This window comes from Phyllobates terribilis, unplaced genomic scaffold, assembly GCF_046119375.1.
Source record: "Phyllobates terribilis strain yellow unplaced genomic scaffold, ASM4611937v1 Scaffold_1__5_contigs__length_1240528914, whole genome shotgun sequence".
In the NCBI taxonomy this organism is placed as follows: Eukaryota; Metazoa; Chordata; class Amphibia; order Anura; family Dendrobatidae; genus Phyllobates; species Phyllobates terribilis.
In genome coordinates, this window is record NW_027362761.1 from 40,232,391 (window position 1) to 40,249,369 (window position 16,979).

A 16,979-nucleotide genomic window follows, 5' to 3' on the forward strand; every position below is an offset into this window, starting at 1 on the left:
ACCTGCTCATTGGGGAGGATCCGGACATACACCCTTCACCCTACAGTCCTCCGGGGAGTGTCTGAAATTCCACCAGTAAAAGGTACTGAAGCGACTATTGTGTCTGTGGGGAGCTATACCATCAAGCTGCCTTATCATCAGCCTCAGTGGACTGCGCAGCGCTGGTGATCCTCACCAGAAGCCACAGGTGGCATCACGAACTCTTTCTTTTATAAACTTTAGAAATATCAACCCCTTTTTAAAGAGAGGCCCAGGGTACGGGCCCTGGAGCCGACCACCGCGACCTCCCTAAAGGCCAGGCTAAAGGCCCGGGTACCGAGTTATCCCCATCTTCCTCTGGGCTAGTCATCTCTTTCCTGGCGTCACGAACGGGATCGCGTGCCCACTGCAACGACGAAGTGTTTTGCCCGTTGCCACCGGGTACTGTGCGCCTTTATTTTGAACTGTGTACGTAAAGTTGTGGTGAAGATAGCCGCCATTGTTGGGCCGTTGAGCGAGAAGAAGGGCGTAACCGCGGGAAAATAAGGGGCGTACCTGCAAAAGAGCGCGAAGTCCCGGACACGCCCCACGCCTCGACATCAGATCAGGAAGCGCCAGGTCCTGTACGGAGCGTCGCTGAACGCTCTGACGTAGGACGCAAGCGACGCAAGGTCCTGAAGGCAACCATCAGCTGCGGCCTACCGGAAGAAAAATCAGAAGGTAGGCCACGGTTAACTAGGGGGGTGCTAAGATGTCAGTCGAACAGCAGAACGCCAACCTACCGGTCAACGTCCCTGAAGCCCAGCCAGCGCCCGATAATGGGCAGGCCGAAGCCGCCGCTCCACCAGCAGCGCCTGTAACACCTGTTATTCCTATGACTTTACCGTACATTCCTGGAGCAAAGTGGCTTCCCCAATACAACGGCAAACCAGATACCCTGTCTGGATTTAAGCGGAAGATATGTGGTATCTTAGACATGTACTCTATGACCGGCAAACAAAGAGCTGCCGTTGTATTAGGACAACTGACCGGTGCTGCGGAGCAGGAAGTGGAAACATGGTCGGCCGCAGACCGGGAGACAGTGTCCGCAATATTTCAAAAACTACAGAATGTCTTTGAGGACCATACTGAGGCGGACCTCCGGATGAGGTTCTACAGCTGCTCCCAACAACCAGAGGACAATGTTCGGGACTACGCCTGGCGTCTCCAAGGGGCCCTGCGGGCTCTGAACCAGGTTAGTCCGACCAGCTTTGAGAATGAGAACCGAATGCTGAAGGAACAGTTTGTCCGGGGACTGAGGTCTCCCGAGGAGAGCAGGACTGTGCGTTGGTGGTCCCTGGATCATCCAGATGCCACCTTTGACAATCTTAAGGACATGGCTATAAAAGGATTGCAGCCCCTGGAAGCAAATGCCATCCAGCGTTACCAGGGTGGGGCTACCTCAGAGCCTGCAACACCCACCTTTTCTCCAGTGGCTGCTGAAGCTAAAGTTCCAGCAATGTCCCCTAAAGAACTGGACAGTCTGCGCTCTGAGGTGCGTCAGTTGAGCAAAACCCTGACCACAGTGCTGAGTGCTCTGCAGCTGCGGACGGAGCCTGAGGAAGGAGGGAAGATCCTGCTAGCCGACAGCCCTGAGGATGTCCCCTGGATGCAGAGGAGGAGGAGGCCAACACCACCCTCGTCGAGTACCAGTGACCAACGCCGTCTACCGAGGGAACCAATCTGCTACCGATGCCGTAAGACCGGACACATCGCTCAGAATTGTCCTTTAAACGGGAAAACCCTGGGTCCGAGGGCCGCCACCCAGGAGTAGACTCACCAGGCCCATCAGACTGGTACAACAGGTTCGACAGAGGAAGACCTTTCCTGTCCATTGTACTGGACGGGATCCCGACGCATGCCCTGCTGGACACAGGATCTCAGGTAACCATCATGCCTGAAGTCCTCTACAAGAGGTACTGGTCCATGGATGATCTACGTCCGCCAGCTCCAAATTTGTCTGTATATGCCTCAAATGGACTCCCCCTTAGCCTACTCGGGGTTAAGAACGTGACTGTAAAGGTGGGGAGAGTGGAGCTGAAGGACCAGGGACTAATTGTAGTGGAGACTAACCCTGATGACAGCAACCCATATATGGTACTAGGCACTAATGTTGTTGGTAACTGTTTGGGAGAGGTTGTGTTCTTGCTCCAACAGATCGCGGACACTGCCAGACCGAGACAGAGGAGGGCACTGCAGAGAGAGATCCATGTCCTGATGTATCAACAGCAAGTAAAGTTAACAGATGTTGAAATCGGTAACGTGAGGGTAACAGACCCAATACCCATTGTCGTTCCCCCAATGAGTGAAATGCTCATCTGGTGTAGAGCTGCCATAGGTCTTAGAGGACAGAGCTACCAGGCGGTAGTAGAATCTCTTAGCTCTGAGCATAGACCCACGCTCTTAACTGCCAGGGGAGTGGTAGATGTACGTAATGGGAGGGTGCCTGTCCGTCTTCTTAACCTAGGGGACGATGAGGTCAAACTGCCACGTTATGCCACTGTTGCTAAATTACATGCTGTCAATAATAACTGCATCCATGAGGCGGAGTCCTTAACTTCACCAGAAGAAGTGGATAATGACCCTGCAACCCAGGTGGAGGATTGGTGTCAACAGCTCCATGTTGGGACAGACACCACTCCTGCCCATCAAAAACAGGGTGTACACCGGGTGGTTCAAGAATACTCGCAGGTGTTCAGTAAACATCCACTTGACTTCGGGAGGGTTAAGGAGGTTCAACATCATATCCCCACAGGCAACCATTCCCCAATTAAAGAACGTTATAGGCCTATACCCCCAGCTCACTACCAGAAGGCAAAAGAAATGCTGCATGACATGAGGAAGGCGGGAGTGATAAGGGATAGTTGTAGTCCCTGGGCGGCTCCCCTAGTGCTGGTTAGGAAAAAGACGGGAGCATGAGAATGTGTGTAGATTACCGTCAAGTAAATCGCATTACACATAAAGATGCATACCCTTTGCCACGCATAGAGGAGTCCCTAGCTGCCTTAAAGTCTGCAAATTACTTTTCTACCCTTGACCTCACTAGTGGGTACTGGCAAGTCGCTGTGGCTGAGGAGGATCGGGAGAAGACGGCCTTCACCACCCCGATGGGACTCTGCGAGTTCAACAGTATGCCGTTTGGACTCTGCAATGCCCCCGGAACGTTCCAGAGATTGATGGAGTGCTGCCTGGGACACCGCAACTTCAAGACTGTGTTACTTTACCTGGATGACGTAATTGTGTACTCCAGAACGTACGAGGACCACCTGAAACACCTGGCAGAGGTATTTGAGTCACTGTCCCGGTACGGGATGAAGTTGAAGCCCTCAAAGTGCCACCTGCTCAAGAGAAAGATACAGTACCTGAGGCACATTGTCAGTCCGGAAGGGGTAGCACCAGACCCGGAGAAAGTCACAGCCATCCAGAAGTGGCCGGAGCCGAAGAACCTCAAGGAGGTGCGTCAGTTCTTGGGACTAGTAGGATACTACCGGAGGTTCGTAAAGGACTACACAAAGAAAGCAGCTCCTCTGCAAGACCTCCTGGTGGGGCAGTCCCCCAAAGGCAAAAATCCCCCATTCCACTGGGGTAAGGAGCAAGCGGAGTCGTTTTAGGAGATGAAGGAGATCCTGACAGGTGATGAGATCCTAGCCTACCCTGACTACAGCCAACCGTTCCTGCTGTATACGGATGCCAGCAACGAAGGCCTGGGCGCTGTCTTAAGTCAGAAGCAGAATGGGCAAGAGAAAGTCATCGCATACGCCAGCAGGAATCTCTGCCCGACTGAGAGGAACCCAGAGAACTATAGCAGCTTCAAGTTGGAGTTCCTGGCATTAGTCTGGGCCATCACAGAAAGGTTCAAGCACTATCTGGCTTCCAGCAAGTTCACTGCCTTTACTGATAACAACCCCTTGACCCATCTTGAAACAGCTAAGTTGGGGGCTCTGGAACAGCGATGGATGGCTCGGCTGTCAAACTACCAATTTACAATCAAATACCGGGCGGGCCGCAAGAACGCCAACGCCGATGCCCTGTCTAGGATGCCTCACCAGTCAGACACGGAGGAAGAAGCGGATGACTTGGAAGAGATTGAGCTACCTGCCTTTCATCGGAATGGGATGATCTATGAGCAGAGAGTCTCCAGGAAGCAGCGTGGAAAGACGTTAAACCCCCTGCCTCACCACAGCTGGAAAGAGACCCAGGACAGCGACCCGGTTGTCAGCCGCATTAAACAGCTGATAACCCAAGAAGGTGCCTCCCTGGAGAAAGATGCGTCTCTACAAGCAAAGCAGCTGTGGAACGAGAGAAGCCGGCTGTTTATCTACCGTGAAAAGCTGTGCCGGAGGTACGTCAATCCGAAAACCCATGACATGGTATGGCAGATAGTAGTCCCTAAGACAGACATCCAGATGGTATTAGAAGCTTACCATGATCAGGCGGGGCACTTTGGCTGGAAAAAGCTAGAGACCCTGCTGAAGTGTCGATTCTACTGGGTAGGAATGCGCAGTTCCATAGAGAGGTGGTGCCGGGACTGTGGACCCTGCGGCCTAAGAAGAAAAGACTTCAGCAGCCAGAAGGCACCCCTGCAACCCATCAAGACGACTCGACCCCTGGAGATCGTGGCCCTGGACCATGTCAAGCTGTCCCCCAGCAGGTCAGGGTACTCCTATGCTCTGACTATGGTGGATCATTACTCACGTTTCCTGGTGGTCGCCCCTGTCAAAGACCTGACAGCAGAGACAGCAGTGAAGACGTTCCAAGCGTACTTCTGCAGACCCCATGGATATCCTGAGCAGGTATTGACTGACCAAGGCCCGGCCTTTGAGGCTGAATTGTTCAAAGAGTTCTGCCATATCTACGGGTGTAAAAAGATAAGAACTACACCGTATCACCCCCAAACTAACGGTCTCTGTGAAAAGATGAACAACATCATCGACCTGCTTAAGAAACCACTTGAGGAAAGAAACCAGTGGCCAGACCTACTACCAGACTTAGTGGATCTGTATAATTACATACCAGTAAGTTCCACCAATTGCACTCCGGCATATCTCATGCGGGCAAGGCCAGGAAAGCTGCCCATGGATTTGGAGCTTGGTGTTGTGAAACCTGAAGCTGATATGACCACTGAGGACTGGGACACCACCAGACAAGAGCAGTACAGAAGAGTACAAGCTTGTGTCAAGGACAGTCTTACTCGGGTGAGAGAAAAACAGGAAATTCAATACAACAAAAACGCACCTGCAGAACCTTTCACACCTGGTGAAACTGTACTAAAAAGGAAAAGACGCAACCATAAACTCGACGACCAGTGGGAAAAAGACCCCTACACTGTGTTACCATCAAGGTTTGACAACAAAAAGACCTGTATAATTAGTCGTGATGGAGGAAAAACATCTGCTACAGTGTCCAGGGACCACTTAAAGTTGTGTCCAGACGTACTGAAACCCCAAGATGAAGTGCCTCTCACAACCCAGGAAGAACCTAAAGAAACAGTGATCCACACTGACCTAGGAGACTTCCCAGCGGATTGGCCTCAAATAGGAGGTGCAGTAATCATTCCAGTACTCCAATTCTATGAACAGCCAGAAAACCCTCCACCGCAAGTTGAACCTGTAAGTGCTGCAGAAGAGCCAGCTCGAGAAGTGTCCCCGGATGAAGGATCCCCGGCAGGAGCAGAGCAAGAGGGCCCAGCCAATGGTAGACTTGCCAGTCCAAGAGAGAGGTTAAGGCAGTTTTACAACATGGTTACACGTAGAACTGGTAGAGTAACTGAGGATACAGATACTGACACTACACTAACCACAACACTACGCAGATCGGTACGCAGCACAAGAGATAAACCTCCTGTTAGGTACACTGAGTAAAGTAGCAAAATTTCAGAGAGTATAGATAGTTACCCCTGGGGTATTGTGTATTAAATTGTAATGTACTGCATAACTGTTTATTGTCATGCATGCTTATCCATTTGTGCTTTTTCCAATTAATTTCTTGATTTGCATAATGAACTGCGTGGCTGAGGACTGTGTGCTGCCCAAAAACTGCTTTTGTATATAATTGCGCTCCCTGGAGTGCCCCTTTAGGTGACCTCAGAAGCAAAACCTGTCTGGAGTGGCACGTTTGGAGGTCCAACTCGGGATCTTCATGCTCTGCAGCCACCCCAGGGCCTACGTAGAGGGTTTAGGACAGGTCCCTCAAAACTATCAAAGTACTCTACCTTGTGAGATGGACATCCTTTTTGGGAACCTCACCACAAGAGACTTGGATTCTGAGGACACTCTGTAACTATTTTGGTTATGTAACGTTTAAGATTTGTGCCTCCCATAAAGGGAAAAATGTTCTAGTATTGCTTATGTTTCCTATTGTTACTGTTTTTATAAAATGTACTTCAGCCCGGGAGTGCTGAGTTTAACTAGGGGGGGATGTGAAGCCCAGCTGTGCTTGGCATCACAGACCCAGAAGGGTGTATTGAAGGATTCCTCCACAAGAGGCCCCCATAACCATTCACACATCTCCACCTTCCACCTCAGACCACCAGATGGAGCTCCTTAGGGAGATATAAAAGGGAAGGTGGAGCCAGGCAGCAGTTAGTCTGTTGATGAGTTCCTGTAGAGCGAGACATAGAAACAGGTCAGTCTGCAGTGGAGCTCAGTGACTCAGCAATTCCTCTGAGAGTTCAATTGGTGCAAGCCTGAATACAGAGTGGAGTCCAGACTCGGTTGTAGCTCAGAATAGTGAGCTTTAGGTGTGCCGGCGCCATAAGATCGGTGAACCGCGGCACGCTGCCGTTAGTGTGAGTAGCCTATTGAGGGTCCGAGTAGGCCGAAGGCGAAGGAGTAGAGAGTTAGTTCATAGGGGGCAGAGGAGCCTTACTAGCTCACCCCTAGGAAGAAGTTACCGGACACCGGGCCCGAAACTTGCCGGGATCTCCACGACCCAGCAAGATAAACCGGAATCCCTGGAGAACTACAGGTCCCAGGATCGCTAAAGTGTTGATACGTACCAGAGCCAGGAGACACATAGGCCCCGTAGGTCGGGAGCGTGCACTCCAAGAGAAAGCCCTACCACAAGGTCAGCCAGCGCAGGACAGAGACAAAGTTAGGCCTAGCTTCAGGCAGGTCAGAAACTTATTACGCAGCAGCAAGAACCAGGAGGCCCAAAACCTGCTCATTGGGGAGGATCCGGACATACACCCTTCACCCTACAGTGCTCCGGGGAGTGCCTGAAATTCCACCAGTAAAAGGTACTGAAGCGACTATTGTGTCCATCCCTGTTCTTGTTCTGGCCCAGCGGAGTCTCTTTGTGCTGCATCCCCGTTCTTATACTGCCCTGAGGCCCAGCTCCACCTGTGGGGAGCTATACCATCAAGCTGCCTTATCATCAGCCTCAGTGGACTGCGCAGCGCTGGTGATCCTCACCAAAAGCCACAGGTGGCGTCACAAACTCTTTCTTTTATAAACTTTAGAAATATCAACCCCTTTTTAAAGAGAGGCCCAGGGTACGGGCCCGGGAGTCGACCACCGCGACCTCCCTAAAGGCCAGGCTAAAGGCCCGGGTACCGAGTTATCCCCATCTTCCTCTGGGCTAGTCATGTACACTTGGGACATCATACTAAGTGGGTGGGAGCTGCATGTGCATTATACTGTGTGATGAATCTTGGGGCATAATACTGTGTTGAACTCTGGGGGTATCATACTGTGTGTGATGGGGAATTGTGGGGACATCATGAGGGGACATCATTACATTAGAATGTAAGCCCGCAAGGGCAGGGTCCTCTTCCCTCCGTACCAGTCTATCATTGTTAGTTTGTTTACTGTAAGTGATATCTGTATTTGGTATGTAACCCTTCTTATGTACAGTGCCATGGAATCAATGGCGCTACATAAATTATTAATAATAATAATAATAATCATGGACATCATACTGTGTGGAGGGGCTTATAAGGCATTATGCTGTGTATGTCAGATCTGTGATGGCGTCACATTGTGTGTGTGTATGTGTGGGGGTTGTGGTGGCATTATACTGTGTGTGGGATTGTGGTGGCATCATACTCTGTATGGTACTGTGGGATCATATCATACAGTGTGTGGGGGGGGGAAGTACTATGGGGGCATCATACAGTGTGAGTGGTGGACAATGTGGAGGCTATGAAAGCAGTACCATTATGCAGGATTCACTAGGAGTAATATTTCTGTGTCAGACCATATAAAAGACTAGTTTATAGTTAGGCTACTGTCTTTTTGTAAAATAACGCAGTATGTGTCCCTCTTTCCTTTCTCATTTTTCAAAATTGGGAGGTATACTGTAGGACAACAGCTAGTTGTATCCATAAATCCTTTAAATACAGCAGTTTTTCATGCCAGAGATCGGGGTCATGATGTCAGTCATAGCCTCTTCTGATTTACAAACTGAGACTACCTCCATTTTCAATGTTCATCAGGGCTGCAGTAGTATCCCACAATCAGACACAGGTCTTTCTATTCTGATCTGTAATGATGAGCTGTGCTCTTTGAACTCTTATCCCTAGGCTATAAATCTTAAAATGACCACTGCTCACTCTGCTCTACAACGGTTCAAGTGATAGGGAGGACCTTCAGACTTAGTGTCACTGTGAATTCATTGATTCATGATATGTACTGCACCTCAGACTGAGGTGCGGTATCTCCTCTCCCAGGTAAGGATGGAGTACTACATAGGACCCCAACCACACACTCAACACTACACCACTCCAGTTTTGAAGGGGGCCTAAAGCACCATAGTGCTGCCCCGGGCCTGAATCGAGGAGTTGGGGGGAACCAAAGTCAGGGGGAACCATGTAGTGAGTGAGGGTGGAGGAATCATTTACTTAAGCACTTTATTAGAATTCTATATAATTGGAGGCCATTTTAATAACAAGGTCTTTGGTCGTGGGTCCTTGGGACGGCAGGTCAGCACAAGGCTGCAACCGGCTGAGGGTCCACGGTTCCCGGTCTCAGGCCTCGAGACGGGGGATCGGGGCAGAGTTATAACCGGCTCTGTCCCCGATCAGGGTCCAAGCAAGAAGGCCCAGGAGGGGAGCAGAGGAGGTAGGCTCCACAGGCAAAAGGATCCAGGGGGTGCGGATGGAGCGGAGTCGCCACCTGCATACCTTATTCTGGCTCAGCCAGAGAGACCCTGCTGCAAGAGGGGGTACCGGTCCCCGATTATCTGACTTTGCACTTTACGTCTCTGTTGGAAAAGTCTGGAGACTTATGTGGATCCCAGGGGGATATGGACGGAGCGGAGTCGCCACCTGTATGCCCTAATCTGAGTTTATCCAGAGGGACCCGGCCTTACGCCACGTTCTCACCACAAGTCACCAAAAAGGGCACCCAGTCGGTCCGGGAACTACACGTTACCCACAAGGGACATCGCAGTACCCGTACGGGACTAAGTGGGGGACACAAGGCGGGAGAAGTTGATCAAGAGAGGAACACACTAGAGCGGGGGTCCTGACAAGTGCTCCTGAATTACCTGGAGTGTGCTGAACCCCACCCTGGCGGCCGCAGCTCGCCGTGTGACAGCAGAGAGAAGCTCTGAGCTGACTACACACCAAAGTGAGTAAATACTTGGATGACTTCAACTACCGCCTCTGTCTGTTCTTTCCTCCGCGGCTCTGCACCCACCGACGCCCTACTCTGCACCCTCTCTACACTGCCCTGAGGCCCCGCTCCACCTGTGGGGAGTCGTACCAACTAAGCTGCCCGAACACTGGCCTCAGAGGACTGCCGCAGCGCTGGTGATCCTCACCAGACACCACAGGTGGCGTCACGAACATTTCCCTACCATATAACCTTTTCCCCCTTCTTTTAAGAGTGACCCCAGGGTACGGGCCCGGGAGCCGACCACTGCGATATCCCCCAGACCCTGGCAACAAGGCCCGGGCGCCGAGTTGTTCCCCTATCCCCTGGGCACGTCAGCAACACAGCACCTTAATAACACAATCACAAAGATTGAAGTCAGTGGGTTCGTATCTCATCTCACCCGCTGTTATCTTTGGAGTGAACAGCTCTCTGCTGCCCCCTATCATCCGGACAATTACGCAATTGACTGCCAATCAACGGAGGAGGCTGCAGGCTGCTTCCACTAATAGGCCGGTTATTGAGAATCTAACAGTGAGCGTATGGTATACAGTTGTGCTCAAAAGATTACATACCCCAGCAGAATTTTTGCTTTCTTGGCCTTGTTTCAGAGAATATGAATGATAACAAAAAAACTTTTTCTCCACTCATGGTTATTAGTTGGGTGAAGCAATTTATTGTCAAACTAGTGTGTTTTCTCTTTTTAAATCTTAATGACAACCAAAAACATCCAAATGACCCTGATCAAAAGTTCACATACCCCAGTTCCTAATACCGTGTATTGCCCCCTCTAATACCAATGACAGCTTGAAGTCTTTTGTGGTAGTTGTGGATGAGGTTCTTTATTTTCTCAGATGGTAAAGCTGCCCATTTTTCTTGGCAAAAAGCCTCCAGATCCTGTAAATTTCTGGGCTGTCTAGCATGAATTACGCGCTTGAGATCTCCCCAGAGTGGCTCAATGATACTGAGGTCAGGAGACTGAGATGGCCACTCCAGAACCTTCACTTTGTTCTGCTGTAGCCAATGACAGGTCGACTTGGCCTTGTGTTGTGGATAGTTGTCATGTTGGAACGTCCAAGTACGTCCCATGCGCAGCTTGTGGGCCGATGAGTGCAAATTTGCCTCTAGTATTTGCTGATAACATGCTGCATTCATCTTTCCTTCAACTTTTACCAAGTTTCCTGTGCCTTTGTAGCTCACACATCCCCAAAACATCAGCAATCCACCTCCGTGCTTTACAGTAGGAATGGTGTTCCTTTCATCATAGGCCTTGTTGACCTCTCTCCAAATGTAACGTTTATGGTTGTGGCCAAAAAGTTCAATTTTGGTCTCATCATTCCAAATTACCTTGTTACAGAAGTTCTGAGGCTTGTCTCTGTGTTGTTTGGCATATTGTAGGTGAGATACTTTGTGGCATTTGTGCAGTAATGGCTTTCTTCTGGCGACTCGACCATGCAGCCCATTTTTCTTCAATTGCCTCCTTATTGTGCATCTTGAAACAGCCACACCGCTACTTTTCAGAGAGTCCTGAATTTCAGCTGATGTTATTTGTGGGTTTTTCTTTGCATCCCGAACAATTTTCCTGGCACTTGTGGGGAAATCTTTGTTGGTCTACCTGACCGTGGTTTGGTTTTTACAGAGCCCCTGATTTTCCATTTGTTAATCACAGTTTGAATGCTGCTGACTGGCATTATCAATTCCTTGGATATATTTTTTTATCCCTTTCCTGTGTTATACAGTTCAACTACCTTTTCCTGTAGATCCGTTGACAATTCTTTTGCTTTCCCCATGACTCACAATCCAGAAACATCAGTGGCTGAATGAAAGGTGCAAGAGTCTGTCTGGATCCCAGAAACTCACTCAGCTTTTATGCACACACACTGATTACAAGCAAACAGGTCACAGGTGAGGATGTTACCTTTAGTAGCCATTCAAGCCAATTTGTGTCAAAGAGAATGTCAAGAGTGTGCAAAGCAGTCATCAATGCAAAAGGTGGCTACTTTGAAGAACCTAGAATATAAGACATATTTTCATTTGTTTCACACTTTTTTGTTAAGTATATAATTCCACATGTGTTAATTCATAGTTTTGATGCCTTCACTGTGAATGTACAATTTTCATAGTCATGAAAATACAGAAAAATCTTTAAATGAGAAGGTGTGTCCAAACTTTTGGTCTGTACAGTATTTCCAAAAAAAACCTGTATGCAATACAGATGGATCAACCTATATAATCAATGTTTCCAAATTTCATGACACTAACAGAAGGATTCATTTAAAAAAATATATACTGCCCAACCAATTTATATACAACTCGACGTGTTTCTCCTTTGTCAAGGTTCATCAGGAGTATTTCAATCAGGCAAAATTCTCATAGATACATAATCAAAAATTTACTTATCTGGGTCCTCCATATTCCAGATTATAAGGTCTCCGCCCTCTCTCAATAGAGTGTTTTGGGAGTACAGGGAGAGTCTCCCATAGGATAAATATGCAGATAATGGAGATTCCTCTTGCTCAAAAGCCCATCTTTTATAAGCCCCCTTTTTTCTTCCCCTATCAATTCATATGCACCCCGTTCAAACCCTATTAACCTAGAAACTAAAAATGTATGTCCCATCACTATCGGATTTATACAAACTCCAATATTCAATATTTTCTTTCGGAGACATACGTCTGGGGCCAATGTACAGCATTTTCCTTGCAGGAAATCACAGTGTGACTTGAGTTCAAGATGCATTTCCTGGGGACAAAGAGGCTTCCACTTGGCTATTTATGTGTGAACACTTGTACCCTATTGCTATTCAACCCTCTGAAAAGAGTTCTCCTATCTCCTTTACCTGTCCAAACTATAACTCTTTGTCTACGCACAAAAGACATCCTCATTGGTACTGCCTGGGTCTTTCGTCCTAAAAGGAATTCCTGCATGTTAATTAATATTTCCTGCATCTTTATGCCCATTGTACTAGTCTGAGTCTAGGAGATTCAAACTGTCAGCTGTTTCTTGCCACTGGAAATCAATTTTGAGAGAGGAGGAGAGAGGAGATGAATGCCCCTCTCTAGCTCTCTAGTGTGGCTTCAGAGATTTTAATATTTTCTATGACACACAATTTTTTTACATTCTTGACGCACTGCAAACAATAAGGGCAATTTAATACGCCTCTGTACTAATTTTGTGCTTACGTTAAAGAACTTAAAATGGGTTATATACATTGCTAGGAGACCTCAGAGTGTTGTACACATCTTTTCTAAGTAATTAGAGGCTTAGCAGTATTAATATGATTTTTTTTGAAAATTAGGCAAAGCTGGAGTATTTCAATGTCAAAAGATTTGCTCATCTCTAGTAGTAACTTAACAGACAATTGAAGTTGATGTGCAAAGATGGGCAAGCGTGAAGATCGAAGCAAAGACTAACCCGATCTTGCATAAGAACTATAGCACAGATTGCTAGATAAGATTGAAAGTCTAAACATACAGTGCAAAACAACTTGCTATATATGATATTGTATAGCCACAAACTGGCCAAAGTTCTCATGCTAACACTTGCTACTGCCAAAAGTGCCTACAGTAGACATCAGAATTAATCAATGGAGCAAAGGAAGAAGGTGACCTAGCCTGATAAATCACATTTTCTTTTATAATATGTGAATGGCCAGGATGACTTCATTACCTTAGGAACACATGGCACCAGGGGAAAACATAGATTTTTCTCCATGGCATGCATGCGGACGTTTTTGAAACACACCATTGTAAGAGAGTGACGGGGACGGTCATGCGCCTCTTTCCCTTTTGTGAATGTATTGTTCTAATCTTTGTTTATATATGAATATGTAAATTTTCTATTGTCTAATGTTAGTTACAAGGACAGTATGTGACGTCCTCTCCGGTGGAAGCCCTTTAGTTTACCCTGGGTGTTGGGGGACTCGGAGTCGGACCCTGTGAAGGGGAGATGGAATGCAGCCGTGGCCCGGACCCGACCCGTGCTCAGGGCCGTCACATTAAAAGGAGATGGTGTGGGCTTATCCGGGTTGAGTGGCTAATTAACGACTACGCCACCTGTGGTGCCTGGTGAAGGGGCCACCAGCGCCGCTGCAGTCCGCTGAGGCATGATGTTATGGCGGCCAAAGTTCTTACTACTCCCCACAGGCGGAGCAAGGCCTCAGGGCAGAGGGACAGGACGGAGGGGGTAGTAGTAGTAGAGGAGAAAGGATGCCGCGTGTGGCGCAGAAATAACAGTCCGGAGGCCATAGGGGTGAACTTCCAAGGCTTTACTCACATAGCTGGCAAAGGAAGGCGACTCCCTGCTCCCCGCGGAGTCCTGCGCTCACCAGAGACGGGGGTCCGACAACCTCAGAGTAAGTCCAGCATTCGGTCGGGACCCTAGAGCAGAGTGTTCCTGAACTACAGACCGATTCCTTTCCTGTCCGTGTGTGTGCAAATAGGCCGGGTCTCCCTCTGGACTCCTCTCAGAACAAGGGCACGGGTGGCAGCTCCGCTCCATCTGATACCCGGTGGGATCCTCTGGGCCTACCGGGCTTTCCCGTCCAGGACGTAGAGTAGCAAGGTCGGGTGTCGGGGGCCAGTACCCCTCTTGCAGCCGGAGTCCCTCTGACTATATCAGCATGGCGAGGACAGGTGGCGTACATCGCTCCGTCTGCATCCTGCCTGGGATCCATTTGCTGTGGAGCCACACTCCTAAGCTCCGGGCCTTCTTGATCCTGGTCCTTGGCCGGGTTGAGACATTCCTTGTCTACAACCTACCTCTCGTCCCAAGGCCGGGGTAAGAGGGCTGTGTCCCTTGCCGGTGCAGGCCCACACAGGATCTGCGCTCCGGGAGGGAGGTCACATTGCACACAGTATTTTGACAGCACAGAGAACAGCCGAAGAACCAAGATCAAAGATGGATTTCTATTAAATATAAAATTTAAAGTGTAACTAACTTGTAGGTCCTCTACCCTCACGCACTAACTGGTTCCCCTAACTCTTGGTTCCCCAGTCTCCCTGTAACCAGGGGAGCAGCACCTAGTGCATACCAGCTCCCTCTGGTGGAGAAGTGTGGTGATGGATGCAAGGGCTGGGTCACGACTTTCAAACTGGCCTTACCTTAGAGGAGGAACACTACACTCCATTAGAGAAGTGCAGCATCCCTGTGGCGGTCGAACCCTCAGGGGCGCCACAAGTACATGTTAGGAGTAGATAGTATATTAGATTAGGAATTGGGTACAGTGCAGTGGTGGGCACAACAGTTTAGGATAGAAATAGTTAATATATTTAGTAATAGCTCCAGTGTAGAAGGAGTCGGGGTAGTAACGGAGAAGTTTGCCCAGCGACTAGCGGAGACGGTTGCTGATTGGTCCAGTTGAAAAAGGGGGAGGGGTTTGGCCCCGAAGAGAGCAACGGTTATTCCTGTCAGGAAAGAGTTCCATCAGAGCAGTTGTTGCTATTGGCAACATTAAGTCTCTGCTGGATGAAAACTAAGGAGAAGTTCCGGGCCCTGGGAGCTGAAGATCAATAAAGATACAGACAGATGATGGAAAAAGAGTTAGGCAGCTTGGGGAACGATAAAGCGGACAAATCTGAGGAAAATTCCCTAAAGGTCTACGGCCTGTAGAAGGACTGATGAAGCCAGCCTTCACTACTTCAAAGGAGGGGAGAACGGACGGGGACATGCCTGAGGAGAGTATGACCGTGTTCTGGAAAGCTGTGGTACCGGGGAAACTAACTCTGAGGAAAGGAAAGGAAGGGATAGAAGAGAGGATGAAAACTGTAACGGAGTTAAGTAAAGTTGTTTTTTATATAAAAAGAACAGAGTCTGAAAGTGATTGTTTCATTCAACTTCTGGACTCCTAAAGAAGATGGATGAGCAACAGAAAACTGTAAGTGTTGTACACTACATGCAAATCACCAGACAACCGTGACATTTTCTTTTATTTGTGGGCAGTCAGGGTGAGAATATAATACCACAGCAATCCCTCGACACTAATACCACCCTGCACCCCTTACACCATCTAGCTAAAAATTGTTGCAGACCAAGTCTCATCCTGCTTGGCAACAGTATTCTACAATGTCAGTGGCCACTTTCAGGAGGATCACATGTCCTGCCACACTGCAAAAATAGTTCAGGAATGGTTTGATGAACATGACAAACAGTTCAATGTGTTGACATGGCCTTCAAAGTCCTTAAATCTCTGTTTGATAGATATTTGTGGGACTTAATAAAAAGACAAGTTCGATCTGTGGAGGCCCTAACTTGCAATATACACTGTAAGGCGGCGGTGCTCACGCCGTGCAGTAACTGAGGCAGTGTCCCAAGCAAGTCCAACATAAACAGCTTTATTCAGCAACTCACGGGTAAACAGAAAAGTCCTCTGGTTCGCAGTCGGATTAACATGAGCTCTTAAACCACGGTTACTGTGGGCAACGGCCGTGCCGGGCCGCTCAGAGCCTGACACTACACACAGGCCCGCTAAGCTTTCCTGCTATGTTTCTAACAGGTCCCAACACTGAACAACACTAATCCTTAGTGCAGGGTTTTTAAAGGACCTGTGGCAAGGGCCACTGGAAAACCCGGGTTGGAGGGAGGAGGCCGCCCCACTGCCTCACATATCCCCCCCCTCTGTTCAAACTTGTGGGGTTGAACATTTGACACCATACAGGGTGCCCGGGACAGGGCATCCGCGTTTGCCTGCGACTTCCCAGGGCGATGTTCTAGAGAGAAACTGAAATTTTGCAGTGACAGGAACCACCTGGTGACTCGCGCATTCCTCTCCTTGGCATTTCTCATCCATACCAAGGGTGAGTGGTCCGTCACCAAGCGGAACTGACGCCCGAGTAAATAATAACATAGCGATTCTAAGGCCCACTTAATAGCCAAACACTTTCTCTACCACACTATAGTTTTTCTCTGCCGGGACAAGATTTCTACTCAAGTAGGTGACCGGGTGCTCTTCACCATTCACTTTTTGTGACAATACCGCATCTGTCTGTACAATGAAAGTTTCCTTGAAGTTGGGGCTGATGAGGACCGGCTGTCTACACAGGGCCAACTTCATGGACTGAAAGGCTTCTTCTGCCTGAGGGTTCCACCGAACGATTATCGATTTTTTTCCTTTCAAGAGATAGGTCAGGGCCGCCGTTCTCCCAGCAAAATTAGGTATAAACCGGCAGTAATACCCAAGGATGCCAAGGAACGCCCTCACCTGCTTTGTACTTGACGGTTTAGGCTAGTTTTTTATAGCCTCAAATTTATTGATTTGGGGCTTGATAACTCCTCGGCCAATCACATACCCCAAATATCGGGCTTCCTCTATCCCTATCGCACAATTTTTTTGGGTTTGCCGTAAACCCCGCGGTTCTGAGAGAATCCAAC